At 42.1% G+C, this 18062-nt stretch overlaps 1 pseudogene; it reads right to left on the bottom strand.

The window, feature by feature from the left end:
* Window positions 1-13996: 13996 nt before the first annotated feature.
* LOC129680584 (60S ribosomal protein L29-like) lies at window positions 13997-14457 on the bottom strand (annotated as a pseudogene).
* Between the last annotated feature and the right edge of the window lie 3605 nt (window positions 14458-18062).

The following is an 18062-nucleotide window of genomic DNA, read 5'->3' on the forward strand; positions in this document are numbered from 1 at the left end:
GCATGTGTATGGGCACACATGTGGGATGTGTGTGGAGACCCATGACTGACGTTGAGAGTCTTCCTCAGCTCCTCTTCACTTTATCCTTTGAGACAGGGTCTTTCCCTTGAACCCAGAGTTCACTGATATGGCTAGTCTAACTAGCCAGCTTGCACCAGAAATCCCACCTCTGTCTTCTGAGCACTGGAATTAGAGGTGGGCCAGTGCATGGCTGCCCTGCATTTATATGAGTGCTAGGTATCTGACGCCTCACATTTGTATGGTGGGTATTTACCAACCGAGCCGTCCCTCTGGTCCCTGATCACATCTATTTCGTTATCCAGAGAAGAGAAGTCAGCTGGTATTGGGTTGGGGTGCTCCACCCAGTCTCCCTTTAAAAAAAACAATCACTTCTGGCAACTATCCCCACAGGGGTCACCCAGGTTAAAAGTTAGTGGCATTGATAAGGTTATAGCACCTTACCAAAGATGAGTACCCAAAGACACAGGAATTCAAGCTAAACCCTCTTTCTCCATCTTGGGACAATCACCAGGCGCCATCCCTTCACAGATTCCGAACTCCCCGAGGGGCCAACTGAGGCTTCCACTGAGATAGCATTAAATCTCCTTCTCCTCCTTGGGTTTTTATCCCTGAAGCAATGTCTATTACACCCAAGGTTAATTTTCAACTGGTGTGAGCAGTGTTGTAACAGCATCCTGAGGGTAGGATTTTACACCTGGCTAACCCAGCCAGCAGTCAAGAGCCCACAGTAACCTGAGTAAACCGAATTGAATCCAGCGGTGGAAATCTTTCATAAGATTCCCTGTGCTCTGCCCAAAGGTAAGTTCTAGAGAGGACAGGAGCTCCACAGGGAGAGCAACAGAACCAAAAAATCTGAGCACAGGAGTCTTTCCTGAGACTGATACTCCAATCAAAGACTATGCATGGAGATAACCTAGAACTCCTGCTCAGATGTAGCCCATGGCAGCTCAGTGTGCAAGTGGGTTACATAGTAATGGGAACAGGGACTGTCTCTGACATGAACTGATTGGCCTGCTCTTTAATCACCTCCCCCTGAAGGGGGAGCAGCCTTAGCAGGCCACAGAGGAAGACAATGCAGCCACTCCTGATGAGACCTAATAGACTAGGATCAGAAGAAAGGAAAAGAAGACCTCCCTTATCAGTGGACTTGGGGAGGGGCATGTGTGCAGAAGGGGGAGGAAGGGGGGGATTGGGAAGGGAGGAGAGAGGGAAGTACAGGGGAGATACAAAGTGAATAAAGTGTAATTAATAAAGAATTTTAAAAAAGAAAAAAAAGAGAAATACAGACAACACAGTAACAATAAGGACAATAATATCCAGTGGCTGTTGCTAAACGCAGCTGCCCCTGTGGAAAAGATAATGGAAAGCTGAACATGATTAACAACAACAAAAGCTAAGTATGAATGCTCAACAGCCTCTCTAGCATCTGAACAGGAGAGTTGGGCTAGCCAAATGGCTCAGTGAGAAGCAATTACATTTGACCGCTGGATCCCGCAAAGTGGCAGGAGAGAATGGGCTCCCCAGAATTGTCCTCTAGGAACATGCCATGTCACACTCACATACACACATATACACACACTAAATAAATGTTTTTTAAAAGAAAAGGCCAGAGAGTAAACCCGGTTCTTTAAAAGAGCAGTTGAATTCCAAAGTTTGGAACGATAGTAGGTGTCTTAGTTAGGGTTTCTTTCTATTGATGACACACCATGACCAAAAGCAGTTTAGGGAGGAAAGGGTTTATTTTACTTACACTTACAGATAATAGCTCATCACTGAAAGCTGTTATGGGAGGAATTCAAACAGAGCAGGAATCTGGAGGCAGGAGCTGATGCAGAGACCATGGAAGGGTGCTGCTTACCAGCTTGCTCTTCATGGCTTGCTCAGCCTGCTTTTTTAAAGAACCCAGGACCACTGGCCCAGCAATGTGGTACCACCCACAATGGGCTGCCCATCCCCCATCACTCACTAAGAAAATTCCCTCCAGCTTACTTACAGCCAGATCTAATTTCTTAGTAAAGGTTCCCACCTCTCAGGTGACTCTAGTTAATGTCAAGTTGACATAAAACTAACCCAAACAATAGGTGGGAAAGAATGGGGCCATTACATGCAAGAGATATATGAGTTCTTAAAAATGCTGAAGGAGCCTAATGCTCCCAACAGAATAACGCTAGCTTCATCCAGGAAAGTATGTATGTGTGAATAGACACACACACAAACCTCAGCATGCACTTTAAGACGCTTCATAATCCAGCTATGTCACAGCAACAAGTAAGCCTGAAGACTTAGGGCTCCTTCTGTTGAAGCAGCCAACAGGGAAGTGGCAAGTCAGGAGCAGATGCTGTGGGCTGATGAGGGAAGGAGGTCACACCACACAGCAGCTGTAGGGCCTAGCCAGCACATCCTGGCAAGAGTGCAGAGAGGATGCAGGGGACTGAGCTCCAAGGGTGCTGGATGAAGAAAGGGAAACACCAGGATGAGGAATGGAGGGTTTATTGCTTCAGGAGTGCTCTCCTGGGAGATGTGAGACGTGATCTAAGTCCCTGGCAAGCTTCCCAGGCAACGGGCCGCATTAACTGAAACAGGCACACAAATATTGCCACAGCAGATGATGGAGAGGGGGATTAAAAGCCTGGGAGGTGGAGTGTCTGCTACACAAGACCAGAAAACCTACCAGAGGACTGTGTTTCTTGGGAGGCCTCAGAGAACTATGCTGCTTCCTAAGCGTCACTCAGAAGCTGGTGGCTGTCCCCTGTGGACGAGAGCTGATGGTAGGATTCCCTTGTAGAATGGGGCTCACTGGGAGAAATGACAACAAAGATGGCAGGGCCTTTCTCCAGAACCCTACCCTGTCCTCAACAAAAGGAGGACAGAGCCCATAAGTGTATAATCATAGTGAGGACCAAGCTCAGAGGGACATGGTGGCATTGGGTGGGCATGGGGTTCAGAGACACAAAGTTATGGAAACAATTATTAGAACATGGGATCCCTGGGGCTAAAATAAGTAGGAAGCCAACAAGGATATTACTTTGCAAAACTCAAAGAAATCAAAACTAGGTAATCAAGAAGCTGAGGGCCATTGCTGTCAGCAAGAGGTCATGGCCCCCTCACCTAGTTTCTGAACCTGACGAGAAAAGGCGACCTCCATAAGTGGAAGGAACCTGTAGCATCCTGACATTTATGCAGAGTAATGTTTTCAGATGAGCCTCTAGCCACTCACTCAGGTAACCACACGCTCAAGAAAGAAAATGTCTTAAGACAGTCAGACACAGGGTCCAAGATGACATTCATTTCCAGAGTCGCTTACAGGACACACATACAGTGGGTGACATGGGATGTAGATGAAGCTGCAGCCTTGGCCCAAGCCCAGTTCCCAGGAAGCCAAGTGATTTCAACCACCACAATAGCCGTCCCTCTGTCCTCAAACATTTTACCTAGTACATAGTAGAACGGCTATATTGTTCATTTGACCCAAGGGGCAAAAGTTGAAAGCCTCTGGAAACTTCCACCCCTTCCGTGTCTTATAAGTAGGCCAAGATGGGGAATGCATATCAATGTTGCCTGAAGCAAAACTCATGAAAATTAGTGAATCTAGATCAAAGGGGTACAAAGAAACTGATCTTTCCCTTGACTATCAGATTCTCAGCCAAACCAGCATGAAAATCCCACAAAGCATTGAGAGGTTTAAAGCATAAGCCTGAATGAAGGCTAGCCAGGTGGAGGCCTGTCCAGGCACCTGTGGGGAATGGGGAGAAGCCAGCCTTACTGCATTCTTTTCCCCACCCACTAGTTATACAGTTGCTAGGAAACAGGCCCATATGGCCAGGCCAGAACTGTTTGGGGTCTGGTTGCCTAAAATGGACCAATCATTTCCAAAGTCAATTTCCCTTACCCAACCATGTAACACCAAAGCACATAAGTCCCTGCTGGCATTTTTTTTCCCCCTTTAAAAACCCTGTTCCCCTAGACCATGGGGCTGCATTCCTCTCCTGTTTCCTCAGGAAGTTTGTGTCCCTCATGTATTTACTGCGGAGTCTGTTCCTGGTCTCACAAAATGGGGACAACAGCATCATGCTGCTTACTGTGGCTAGCACTGCCCTGCCAGTCTGGATGGCTGGATAACCACCTAACACCATAAGGACTTTACCAAGTATGCCTTGCAGAGCGTGGGAGAGAAGTCCTACAAACACTAGAGTCTGCCACACCAGGAAAATTGGTCATTTCTGGTATGCCAACACGAATCCTCCAAAGTTGAGAACAAGTGATTGCATCTTGTACCTCCCACTAATAATAAAAAGTAGGTTTAAGTTTAAAAGAAAAAAAAAAAGCTTGTTCAGCAGGCTTCTTGGGGTTTGAAAATGCATAGTTCATACCACCAATGCTACTGTAACCCACGTGCCAGGTGATATGATTTCCAGTTTGGAGAAGAATCCAGCACAGGAAATAGTTTTGTGGCAGGTACAGTGTGCAACAGAGCAGCTTTTTCTCTCTACCCAGCACAGCAGATTGAGAAGCCATCACAAGGATTTTAGGAAATGCCTAGTGGGGAATCACAACAGGAGAGCTTTGGGTTCTAGAACAAGGAGATACCCTCTCTGCAGCAGAGCTGCGTCCACTTTTTCAAAACCTGCTCCTCCTGTGGGAGGGGTGAAGCATCTGGGAGTGCTATCCTAAAAGGCATTATATCTAGAACAATCCAGTATGAACTCAGTTCTGTGCGATCTGCCAAATTATAAGGTCGGCAGGTCCAGCAGGGATCCATTGAAAGAGAGTTGCAGCTGGGAGTGGATACAAGCTGGGCCAGAAGTTTCAAGCAAGCTGCCTCAGCACGCCCCACACACCAGGTTTAGACTGACCGTGCCGTGCCAGTAACCTGGCCCTCTGATCTGCGGCTTCTTACACAGAGGTTTTCTTTTTTAGCGAGGGGAAGCCCAGCTTTGGTTCTTGGTCAGTTCATAATTCAGTCGAAAAGCCTGGGTGTGGTGCGCCCGGATGGCAGAGAGGAGAGGATCTCCAGCGAGACCCTCTCTCAAAAGGATATAAAAACAGATGAACTCAAGTTTTAAAAAGACTATATATGTGCGTCTCAATCGCAGTGGGAAGATCATCATGTAAAAAAGCAAGGGTTCCAAGGTTAGACTAAGACACCTTGATCAGGGGCCGAAAAGGGAGAGGTCAAGACAAGAGGACCTAGCTTAACCCTCCAAGATGGGGAAGCTGCTGAAAACGTGTGCAGACTTCAGCTTCAGCTCGGTGTGCTCAAAGTTCCCAACCACCCAACGTTGTACGAAATGTCGGCCCAGGATAAACGAGAAGGACCTCAAAATTTGCCTAATTTAAAAAAAAAAAAATTACATGCTGACATTTTAAAGAGAAAACAAGCCTTTACAACATAGCCACTGATTCACCATGGCTGAGTTTATATTAAATTTAACCTCCTAAGACACACACAAGACCTTCCTGAGGCCATATGATTCTTTTTTTTTTTTTTTTTATTCACTTATTTATTTTGTGCATGTGTGAGTGAGGGCATGTGAGTACCACTGTGCCTGTGTGGAGGTCAGAGGAAAATGGCAGGAGTCTGCTCTCTTCATCTACTGTTGTGGGGACTGATCTCAGAGTTGACACAATCACCTTTCCCTGCTGAGCCATCTCCCCCGCCCAAGGCCACTCCCAGTGTTTCCTTGATTTCTTTTTTGGGTCCCTTGGCTGAGTGGGCCTGGATGCTAAGCACATTATACAGGCTCCCAGAACAAACCTCTGCTCCCAAGTGCTCTGAGTAAGGAGGAAAGCATGAGGAGAACTCACACCTCAACTCCAGGCCTCCAAGCTTTCTTTAGAACCAATATCACAGATGAAGGTATAAGGGGATGTAAAGAATTCTGCCAAAATGGTAACTGTTTGAGGAAAACAGAATTGCCAACTACCCTAACGTAAGCATTATATATACATACATACATATACATATTATCAGTCCAAATTCCTATAAATATGAACAAATATTAAATATCTATTAAAATATGCAAATGAAAAATGATTATCTTTTAAATAAAAATACATCTTTAAAACAAATAGCTTCTGAACTAGAAATAAGATCAATTTAAGGTCCAGTGTTTACAAAGTGTACTCTTAAACATGTTACTTTGTCTATATTGTGCTTCCACTAAAGTAAGAATGCCAGCTGTCCCCACCTGGCAGTCTCTGAGGACCAAGTAAGACAAAATACTTTGTAAGTGAAAAGGAATTAATACGGCCCTAAGGGTTCTTTTGCTGGTGGTTTATTTGGGAGGAAGGGTTGCTGGGGGGTGGGGATTTTGTTTGGGTCTGGTTTTGACTCATGATCTTTATTTCCACGTAGCCCAGGCTGGCCTTGAACTTGCAACAATCCTCCTGAAAAGCTTCCCAAGTGCCAGGATTACAAGCCTGTGCCATCATGTGTGGCCAGGTTGTTCTTACTGATTTCTCCTTCCTCGTTTCCCTGAGAGATCTGAAGTTTTTCTGATCTCTCCTGCTGTCTGTCTCCTGCTGTCCTCTCGGTATCTCCAGGGTGCCACACGGATCTGTACTCTATGTACTACCCTCTGCTGGTTGCTATTTCTTTTTTCTTCTTCACAATTTATTCACTATATATCCTGATTGAAGCCCCCTCCCTCAACTCCCCCAGTCCCACCCTCCCTCTCTCTTCTCCCTATCCTCTTCCCCTACTCCACTGAAAGGGGGAGTTCTCCACTATTGCCATCTTCGCATAGCTTGTAACTGCCTGGATTCTCTTCCTCTGTGGCCTGGCAAGGCCGCATCACCAGGGGCAAGTGATCAAAGAGCAGTCAACTGGGTTCATGATAGAGGCAGCCCCTGCTCCCCTCACTCAGAGATCCACACGGAGACTGAGCTGCCAATTGGCCACATCTGAGCAGGGGGTCTAGGTCCTCTCCATGCATGGTCCTCCATTGGTGCATCAGTCTCTGCAGGACCCCCGGGCTCAGATCCTTTTAGTTTTGTTGGTCTCCTTGTGGGTTTTCTGTTCCCTCCATGTCCCTCTAATCCCACCCCTCTCTTCCTTCATAAGACTCCCTGCGCTCTGCCCAAAGTTTGGCCCTGAGTCTCAGCATCTGCTTCGATCCCCTGTTGGGTGAATCCTTTCAGAAGACCTTCTATAGTAGACTCCCATCCTGTTTCCTGTCTTCCACTGCTTCTGATGTCTATCCTGTTTGCCATTCTGAAGGAGATTTAAGCATTCTCCCTAGGGTCCTCCTTAGTGTTTAGCTTCTTTAGGTCTATAGATGGCTGTCCTATATTATACGGTTAATATCCACTTATCAGTGAATGTATACCATGCCTGTCTTTCTGGTTCTGGGTTACCTCACTCAGGATAATCTCTTCTAGTTCTTTCCATTTGCCTGCAAATTTCATGATTTCCTTGTTTAATAGCTGAGTAGTATTCAGCTATTGTGTAGATGTACCACAATTTCTGTATCCATTCCTCCGTTGAGGGTCATCTGGGTTATGTCCAGATTCTGGCTATTATGAATAAAGCTGCTATAAACATAGGCGAGCAAATGTCCTTATTGAATGGTGGGGCATCTTTTGGGTATATGCCCAGGATTGATATAGCTGGATCTTGAGGCAGTGCTATTCCCAGTTTTCTGAGAAAGCACCAGATTGATTTGCAAAGTGGTTGTACAAATTTGCCCTCCCATGCTGGTCGCTATTTCATGCACACAAGTCTTCTCTGCAACTTGAAGGTAGATCATTAGGTCACTATTTGCTGATACCCATCAAGCTCAAGGATGCCTGTTGTTGCTGATATTTCCATCACATCATCATCCCATTTGATATCTTAGGTGTTCCATCACTTATGGATACAATTCCCTGAATTAATTACCCCCAGCCCAGCAGCACTTTTTGGAAATATAGTTTTATTGAAACATAGACATCTATTCAAAGAGTTGAATAAAGTGTAACAGAGAAGGTATGATTTACAAGGACATAAAATATGTATTCCTTGTCCCTTTACAGTGCTGGCCCTTAGGATAGAGAAACAAAGGGAGAAAGCAATGCTATGATATTGCACGGAAAGCAGTCACCTGCCAGAAGCTCGAGTCATAGCAGGGCTGCTCCAAATCTAATTCAGCCATTGCTTTTTCCAGGAATACTACTCAAGACAGGGCTGGGGTGAGAGGGACGGGATACCTGGTGTACCCTCCAATCTTCCCACAAGCAGCACCTCTGACTTACCAACCCACCTGAGACAGAAGCCAAAAACACACAACCTGAGGGTGCTAGCTAGCTACCTGCAAGGACAATCATGTTCCTGCAGCATTGTTAGCATGGGGTTGGGATTAACACTGAAGACTATTCTAGTCTCAAGCAACAGGACATTGGCTAAAACACTGTGAGAGACAAAATACAGCACTGCACAATAGTGGGAATAAAGGAACTTCACCTAAATATAACATTTGAATCCTCTGTGTGAGTGTGTGTGTGTGTGTGTGTGTGTGTGTGTGTGTAAATCAATGTACCCCAAAATGTACTGTATGATAGCTAGGCATGGTAGCACACCTATGAACCCAGTACTTATAAGGCAAGAAGATCATAAGTTCCTGAGTTACATAATAAAAACCTGACTCAAAAAAAAAGATAATTTACCTACAGTAAAAAAAAAAAAAAATACACAAGTAAATAACACATATTTTTACATCTTAAACCTATAAAGAAATGAGGACTAGAAAACTCCAGATAATAGTTGAGAGCTGGGGAGAGCAGAAGTGATAGCCTTAACAGTATTCGTTAATTAAAACTTTATTACTAAATTATGTGTTGTCTCCACTGACATTTTAGTATTAATCTTCAAAATTTACCCATTTTTCACTTTCATACATGTTTACATCTTTAATTCTGTCTTTCCTTAGGTGTTTCAAAGACTGTGCTAAAAAATAGCTTTTTTTTTTAGATTCAATGACATAAATAGATTATATGACAAGACCTTTTGTTACCAAGACACCCACTAGGCTATCCCCAACCATAATTATAATGTAGACAAAATCTGTCTTGAGACTCACTCTTCCTCAAAAGCCCAGATACATTTTGGAAGGGGAAGTATAGAAGATTTAAAAAGATACAAAAGTGTTGCCATGGAAAGTCCTCATGTGCAATATGCTGCGGCAGAGGCTAGCAATTTCACAGCGACAATGACACACATATGAGGATCTGGGGTTCGAGGTCTGTAAGGCAGAAATGGGGATGCCAGGATGTCCAGGAAGAGGAGGGGACATGGAAGAGAAGATTGTCAGAGCCTTGAAGAGGGGATTGGGAATCTTTACCTATTTTTTTTAAGAATTGTTTTATTTCTCTCTCTGTGTGTGTGTATGTGTGTTGTGTGTGTGTGTGTGTGTGTGTGTGTGTACTTGGGTCTCTGGAAGAGCAGTTTGTACTCTTAACCACTGAACAATCTCTTTGACCCCAAGGTGTCTTTATTTTCTGACACTTGAAATAGCAGTTCTGTCTGATTCACGATATGATCTCAAACAGGCCAATTTAAATCCTATCTCAGATTCTACTCTCTATAACAAAACAGAGTCCATTTGCTTTCAAGGGATAATTTTCTCCCTCTCCTTGAATCTATCAGTAGCAAACAGTTCAATAGTAATGGCCCTCCTGCATTCCTGCCTGACTGCAGATGGGCTCATTCTTGTATAGACCTGGTACAGACATCCAAAGCTACTGTGACTTTGTGACTAAAATGGCTTACACAATGTTATTACACCGCCCTTCTTATTTTCTTCCTTCTTCCATTCTTTTCACCCTCTCTTCCACAATGTTCCTTCAGCCTTACTATGGTATACATAACTCGTTTAGGACTCAATACCTTGTTCAACCATGAATCTCTGCACTCATTGCCGTTTGCTAGAAGAGAGACTTTACTGATGAATGCTAAGAGCAACGTTTATCTATGGCTATAAATAAATATCTAGAGAGCTACTTGACATATTCTTATCAGTTTAGCTAAACAACTTTATTCAGTCCCCACCTAGGGCCTGATCTTCCCCACCATGAGTTGTTTGTTTGTTTGTCTTTTTAAACCAGGTTTCCAGTACTGGACATGCGGTCCTTCCAGTGGAGTATACCTCAAATCCAACCAGAAAGCCATTGGTTACCCCCTGTAGTGTAACTATTGTACAAGTGTGTACCTCTTGCTTGGCAATTTGATCTCCAGAAACCTAATAAACAGTACTAACAACAACAAAATAGCTTTACTGCTTTTTTTTTTTCATTACTTAAAAAATCATGTTTCTTGATACTGCATTTGAGATCAGAGGTTCTTTTGCTTTAATGGGTGAAAATTTGAAAAATGTTGTAATACTGCTCCATGACCTTCACATTTCGGGTGTGAAATCTATTGCCCTTTCAACTATCTTTACTGAGAGTTGGACATTTGAGCCACTCTAAGACATTTTTTTCTTTCTTGTTTTTCAGAAGTTTAATGACATGTCTTGATAAATATTTCTTTGTGTTTATTTTATTGGGGCTTACTCAGTTCTTGAGTATGTAGGTTTTTCTCTTACCAAACTTGGTAAGTTCTTGGCAACTGCTATTACTTCTTATGAATACACTGTCAACTATATTCTCTTCCTTCTTTCCTTATAGAACTCTCATGATTAAAATGTTCACTCTTTTGTTAATGCTCCATAGGTCTCTAAGGCTCTGAAAATGTTTTCATTCTATTTTCTCCTGAATGTACAGATAACTAAATTCTATCAGTACATTTTCAAGTTTATGAGTTCTATTCTCTACCCTCTGAGCCAACATTCAATTGTCCAGCAAAATTTTTATTTTAATTACTAGATTTTTAAATTTTATGGTTTCTATTTGATTCTTTTTTATAACTTTCTTTGCTGACATTATACATATTTTTGCTTATTTAAAGAAAATTTGCAATTGATGGTAGAAGCATTTTTTATGATGGTGACTAAAATCCTTGCCAAATAATTTTAACACCTGATTCATCTCTGTATTGGCATTAGTTCATGAGTTTTTCTTATTTGAATTGCAGTTTTTCTCATTTTTGGTGTGATAGATCATTTTTGCCACTAGATATTTTATTTATAGTACTTGTTAGATGCGTATTGATTCTACCTAAATCCTTGTAAGATTTGGTTTCCATGAGTGTTTAGTTTTGAAAGCCCATACAGGGATGTTCTGGTCAACTTTGTTCTTCTGATGCGACAGAGTTTCTGCTCAGTTCTTGCTGATGCCATCTACAGAAGCAGAATGCCAGTCCTTCAGCCACCTGCTGTTGCAGAATAATCTTCTGGGACCAGGGAGCGGAGCAGAAGCCACTGGCCTTAGGACTCTTCATGATGGGTAGAAGGCAGATAAACCCATGGAGAAAATATATTGGAGGACGGAGTCTCCAATAATCACTTTTTTTTTTAAAGTATAGTTATAAAATTTTTGTGTATGATGCCTTCAATGTATAGCATCCTGGAATGTGCAACTAAAAGGCCTTGTATTTCACATCTTGGTAAGGATGAAGCCTAGAGAATATCCTAAAGTAGGTAAGACCCATGCATGACCTAGAGTTCAGAAGAATGATAAGATAGATCTAGAGATGAGCAGGAGAACATACGTGCTCAGAAATCCACAGACCAAAAGGAGAGGGACCAGGTCAGTCCTGTACATGTCTCTAAGAATTGTGATCTGTGAGCTTATGTAATTTGACAGTAAGAGACAACTAATCATCCAAAACTGTCACTCTCTTGTACAACACGGCTGGCCACAAGACTACTGTGTGAAATGTTCTCTGGGTACAAATGCTATTGAGAAACATTAGAGATACAAGAGCAACTATTTGGAGAGAAACAGCAGAGGGAGAGAAAAGTATAACGCTTCCACAGAAGTGCCACACTTGAACTTCTACAGACTGAATACAGCAATGTATTTTGAGTGAACCTTCTCTATTACAATTATTAACATGTACTTATTGTGCAAATTATTGAGATTTACTGTGACATTTCTATATATGTGTATGACATGTATTAATTATGTCCACCATCCTTCTTCTACCCCTTCCTCTCTTCTGTTCTCTTCTTCATTTTCTTACTAATAGCCATTCTAATGGTATGATGGCTAGTTTTATATCAACTTGACAGAAGCTAAAGAAAGCTCAATTAAAAAAATGTCTCCATAAAATGGGGCTGTAGGCAAGCCTATAGTGCATTTTCTTAATTAGTGATTGACTGGGGAAGGCCCAGCCCATTGTGAGTGAGGCCACTTCTGGGCTGGTGGTCCTGGGTTCTATAAGAAAGGAGGCTGAGCAAGCTATGATGAGCAAGCCAGGAAGCAGCACTCCTCCATGGCCTCTGCAGTGGCTCCTGCCTCCAGGCTCCTGCCCTGTTTGAGTTCCTGTCCTGACTTTCTTTGAGGATAAACTGTGATGTGGAAGAGTAATCTAAATAAATCCTTTCCTCCCCAGGGTGGGGAGGTCTTTCATTACAGTAATAGTAACCCTGACTACAAAAAATAGATGTGAGAAAAAAAAAAATGGATGTGAGATGGAATGTCATTGGGATAGCTATTGGGTTTTGTTTGTTTGTTTGTTTGTTTAAGTGTTGATATGCATTCAGGCTGCCCTTATACTCACAAATATCCTGCCTCTTTCTCTCAGGAGCTGGGATTACAGGCATGCATCCCCATATCCAGCTTTCTTTGTGATTTTGACCTGTATTTCCTTCATAGATAAAGATACTGAGCAGTTTTGTTTTGTTTTGTTCATTTTCTGAGACAGGATATCACCATAAAGCTTTGGAATTTACTATATAGACCAGACAGGCCTTAAACTTGTAGCAATCCTCCTGCCTCTGCCTCCATAACTCCGAGATTACAGATGTATGCCACAATGCCCAGCCACTGAGCATTTTTTCATAGATGAATTGGTCATTTTTTTTAATTTATTCTTTTGAGAAATGTCTGTTTGGATCATTTGCTCACTTACTGGTTTTTATTAATGTTTCTAAGCTTTTATATATTTTGAATATTAATCTTCTATCAGATGAATAGTTGACAAAGAGTTTCTCCCATTTTGTAGCCTATCTATTCATTCTGTTATTTCCTTTACTGCGCAAAAATGTTTTAATTAGATGAAATCTCATTTATCAATTCTTCTTTGTTTGCTAGTTTCTGATGCTCTTAAAGTCCTAGGAAACCTTTGTCTGTGCCAAAATCTTCAAGTGCTCCCCCTGTGTTCTTCCATGAGTTCTAGAGTTTGGGGTCTGTTACAGCTAGCTTCAGTTATCAACTTGACTTATACTTGAGAAGTTTTCATTGAGAAACTGCCTCTATCAGACTGCCCTCTGGTCATGTTTGCAGGGCATTTTCTTGATAAAGTGTGGGCAGTGCCATCTCTGGGCAGGTGAGTCTGGGCTGTATAACAGAGGTAGCTGGAAAACTATGCAAGGCCCCCTACAAAGGAAGAATGCCAAGGGAGCCAAGCAAACCAGTCAGCAGCCTTCCTAACAACCCCTGTTTCAGTCACTGCCTGGGATTCCCTTGATAATAAGCCCTTCCCCCAAGTTGTGTTTTGTCAGTCACAGAAAAGCAGACTAATATAGGATTTTACATGAAGGTCTTTGGTTCACTCTAAGTTGGTTTTGTGTAGAATGAAAGTTGGATATCTAGTTTATATCTTCTTCATGTGGATATCCAAATTCTCCACACCATTTGTTGAAGAGGCTATCTTCTCTCTCCTCCTCCTCCTCCTCCTCCTCCTCCTCTTTCTTCTTCTTCTCTCTCTTTTTTTTCTCTCTCTCTCACACACACACACATTACAGTTTACTAGAATTACTATCAATTCAGATTTTTTTAACAGATCTTGCCTAGGGTTAATTTATAAAAACTGCACAAAACACTGGTCATCTGTAAATAGGGTGCAGGTAGGTATGTCACACCAGTCTGTCTGTCTTCACAGTGGCAGAAGCCTTTGCTATGGGGCCTTCACAGGAGCCTGGGCACCTTTGGGAGCCTGAGCTGGAGCTGAAGCCTTTGCCTTAGCTGGAGCTTCGGCCTCTGCCTTGGTTTGAACCTTGGGCTTTGGTTGGCAGAGCCTATGACCGTTGGCCATGTAGCTTCGAATCTGCCTCCCAAACTTGGGGTGAGTGATGAAAGCCAGATGGCTGAGTTTGTGGCTGGGGCCCTTTGGCATCTTGGGCTTTGGCATCAGAGCAGCCATGATGGTCTCGGTTCCTGCAATCAGTGCCTTTGCACTGTTTGCCTGCCTGTTCTTCAGGCCTTTCTTGTTGTGCTTCTTGGCAAAGCACATGTTCCTCAGGAACTTGGGGTCCGCCCCTTAAGATATTAGTATCTTTGTGACCGGAGTCTCTTGATGCCATTTCTGTGCCATTTGAGGGACTGGTTGTGTGTGGTCTGGTTCTGGGGTTTGGCCATCTCTGTACGGTAACCAGTGGCTCCCACAGAGCCCTATTCCGATTTTTTTTTAAAGTTAGTATGTAATTCTATTGAATCACTGAAAATATGACATGATTTTGATAGAGTCTTACCATATATTCAAAGAGCATTTGAAATGTAAAATAACACTTAAAATGTCATTTGACTGGGCCGGAAACATAGCTAGGCAGTAGAACGTTTACCTAGCACATGCGAAGCCCTTGGTTCAATTCTGAGCACCACAACAAAATTAAAGCTCAACCTGAAAGTTTTTCAACTTTAATGGCAGACATTAAAGAACCTCAAAAGACAGAAAATAAGTTATTTTAACATGTTATTTTAAAACTTGGGGGCTTTCAAGATGGGTCAGTGAGTAAAAGCACTTACTATCAAGCCTGACAATTTGAGTTCAATTCCCAAAACCCACATGGTGGAAAGAAAGAAACTCCCAAAAATCACACACACACATACACACACACACACACAGAGATAATTTTTGTTTAAAAGTCATCTTTACAAAATAAAGTATCTGTTATACATTGTCAGCAAGCTATGTGATACTCTGGTTAAAAAAAAAAAAATCAAACAGAATTTCAGATGACTGAGCTGAACTCCAAAGCTGCAAAGTTAAACCTTTAAAAAAAAAAAAAAAAAAAAGGAAGGTGTCTTTCTACTCATCCAGAGAAAACCCTATAAAGGTCTTGGTTGGGCTGAGCCCATCATAATGACTGAAGACCAAGTAGTACGGTGGAAATAGCTCAGGGGTGATGGAGATAGAGACAATCTCAGAGAAGACAAAGAGGAACAAATAAGGAGACACCAATGACTGATTGTGTACAGCCTGACCAGTTTGTTCCTCTTAGTATGCCTGGGTAATGAAAAGGGCTGACTCATCTGGAGAATGATAAATAGAACAATCACAGGCATTTGCAAAGTATTGATTTTCTTGGGACCTCCAAGGTTTTTATGGTAATAATCTAATTTGTAACCAAGCAGCTCCCATGATGAGCCTGGTAGGCTTTCCCTGCAGAGGTCTGTGTTTTCTGCACACCTCATGAAAAGGGAAACTGGAGAGAGAAGGCACAGGCTTCAATGAGACCACATGGAAATGTTCTAAATGGCTGGCCTCTGGAGGATGCTAGAACAAATGGCTTCAGATTACATGATGGGTCATAGTTGAGGCATTAGCTGCCTCCAATCCATCCTCCAATCTAATTAAGTTTAAATAAGTGTTGCTAATAAAATTTAAAATAGGAGCACAATTGTCAGATGGTTCTTGAAAGAAATAATACACAATGTAGAACAGTAATTTAATAATGATAAAAGCAGGCACTTATTTGCTGTATACCAGGCACTAACCTAAATACTTTACATGTAATTCATCAGTAAGTTCCACAAGTACCACTTGATGACCATTATCTCCCTCATCCACAGAACAAAATTGAGGCAAAGAAGTAACGAAGAGAAGGGAAAGACCCAAGAATAAAAGCTGGGCCGTCTAGCCCCAGATTCTTAGCCACTATTCTATGCCGCCCCTCAATACTCATTACTATTAATAATCTCATAACCATACTCCAGTGATGCAAGAGTATATCTTTAAAATTGGGGTTGGGGGGAAGTGAGAAAGGAATTAAAGAATACTTTTTCCTCATTTTGCTCAAAATAAGATCAATTTCTTGGTTTTTATTTTTTCCCCGCCTTGGACTGGGCTTGTCCTGGCTGTCCTTGATCTCCTAGTTCAAGTGATTTTCCTGGCTTAGTCGCCCAAGTCTGGGATTGTAGGCATGGTACCAGAGCCAGATAATTTCATCCTTGAGTTTGAAAGAACAAAAAGATACATTCAGGCCTTATAGACTTAGGAGGAAGTTTTGGGGTGACGGTTGTCTTCATAGGATTGGGAGTTATGTGCCAAAATTCAGTCTATATACACCACATATATTAATTTCCATTTATATAAATTTTACATCATGAGGAAAAATAAATATCAAAGTAGTTGGTGTTGTTAGGGTAATACGGTACTGAGAGAAACCAATATACCTGTAATTTACTTCGAAATGCATCCAAAACTATCACGGATTAGCGGTCAGTTGGAAGGAAGAATGGGTGTCTACATATGTGATGAGGAAGTACAGTAATACCTTCAAAACAGAACTTTGGGAGAATAGCATTATAATCACCACCTGGGTTAGGAAATAAGTTTTTCCAGCTACGTAAGAAACTCTTCAGCATGTCCCATATTAGCTGTAGCCATTCGCTCCGTCTATCAAGAGATGACTTTTGTGTCACCTTGTTGGTTCATCATTCAAGGATGCATCTCTAAACACAGTGGCAGCCTGGTTTGATTCCTTTTAAACTTAATACATCTTCTTAACACAACCCTTTCTTTTTCTTGTAGTGTATCAGCTTAAGGACTTAGGCTATTTTTACCCGTGATGTTTTCTTCACTAGAGATTTTGATGGCCACATCTTCCTGGTATCTTTTAACACTACCCTCTGTTCTCTGTATCACCTGAAAATTAGCACCTGAATCCAGATTGATGAGCCTCAGATTTCCATGCCTTTAACAAAATTAATCGATGGTGTGTTCTTTCACCAGAAGGTGACTTGATTTCTGCTTTTCACCTTTTCTTAAAAAAAAATTTAAGGTGAGTACTTTTCTTGCATGCATGCATGTGCACCACATTCGTGCCTGGTGTCCACAAAGGTCAGAAAAGGGCATCAGATCCTTTGTGGCTGGAGGTAAGATTGTGTGAGCCACCTTGACCTCCCCAGCCCCCCGTGGAGGAGCAGCCTAACTAGGCCACAGAGGAGGACATTGCAGCCAGTCCTGGTGAGACCTGATGAGCTAGCGTCAGATGGAAGGGGAGGAGGACCTCCCCTAAAATTGGACTTAGAAAGGGGCAAAGAGGAGATGAGGGAGGGAGCGTGGGATGGGAGGGAATGAGGGAGGGGGCTACAGCTGGGACACAAAGTAAATGAACTGTAATTAATATAAAAAATAAAAAAATTATAATAATAAAAGAGATTGTGTGAGCCAGTATTTGGGCCCTGGGGATTGAGCCTAGATCATCTGCCTGAGCAAGAGTGCTCTTAACTAGAGTCATCTCTCCTGTCCTCACATCCATCATTATTATTATTATTATTATTATTATTATTATTATTATTAGCAATAGCTTGCACTCAATACCTAGGTTCACTGATTCATTTAAAACAGGGTAATAATATCCTAATTCTATCCCATTGTTTTTCTTTAATAGCCAACTATAAGGTTCAAAAGGGAAAGATAAAATAAACCATGGACTTATTTTTTTGCTTGCAACTTCATAGTAATAAACTTGTATATATGTCATCCTCAAAAGGTAGATTCCTGGGGATTGTTGCATTTGTTTGTTGTTTTGGTTTGGGTTTTTTGTGTATGTTTGTTTACTTGCTTATTTAAAAAAGGTCTCATTATGTAGACTTGGCTAGCCTGGAACTCTCTGTATAAACCAGGCTGGCCTCAAACTCATAGAGCATCTTGCCTCAGCCTCCAAAATGCTGAAATTAAGTACATATGCCATCACATCCAGATGAAATCCTAAATTTAAACGTCTTCGTTAAGGCTC

The sequence above is a fragment of the Psammomys obesus genome, unplaced genomic scaffold (assembly GCF_907164565.1).
Source record: "Psammomys obesus unplaced genomic scaffold, mPsaObe1.curated_primary_1811, whole genome shotgun sequence".
NCBI classification, from domain to species: Eukaryota; Metazoa; Chordata; class Mammalia; order Rodentia; family Muridae; genus Psammomys; species Psammomys obesus.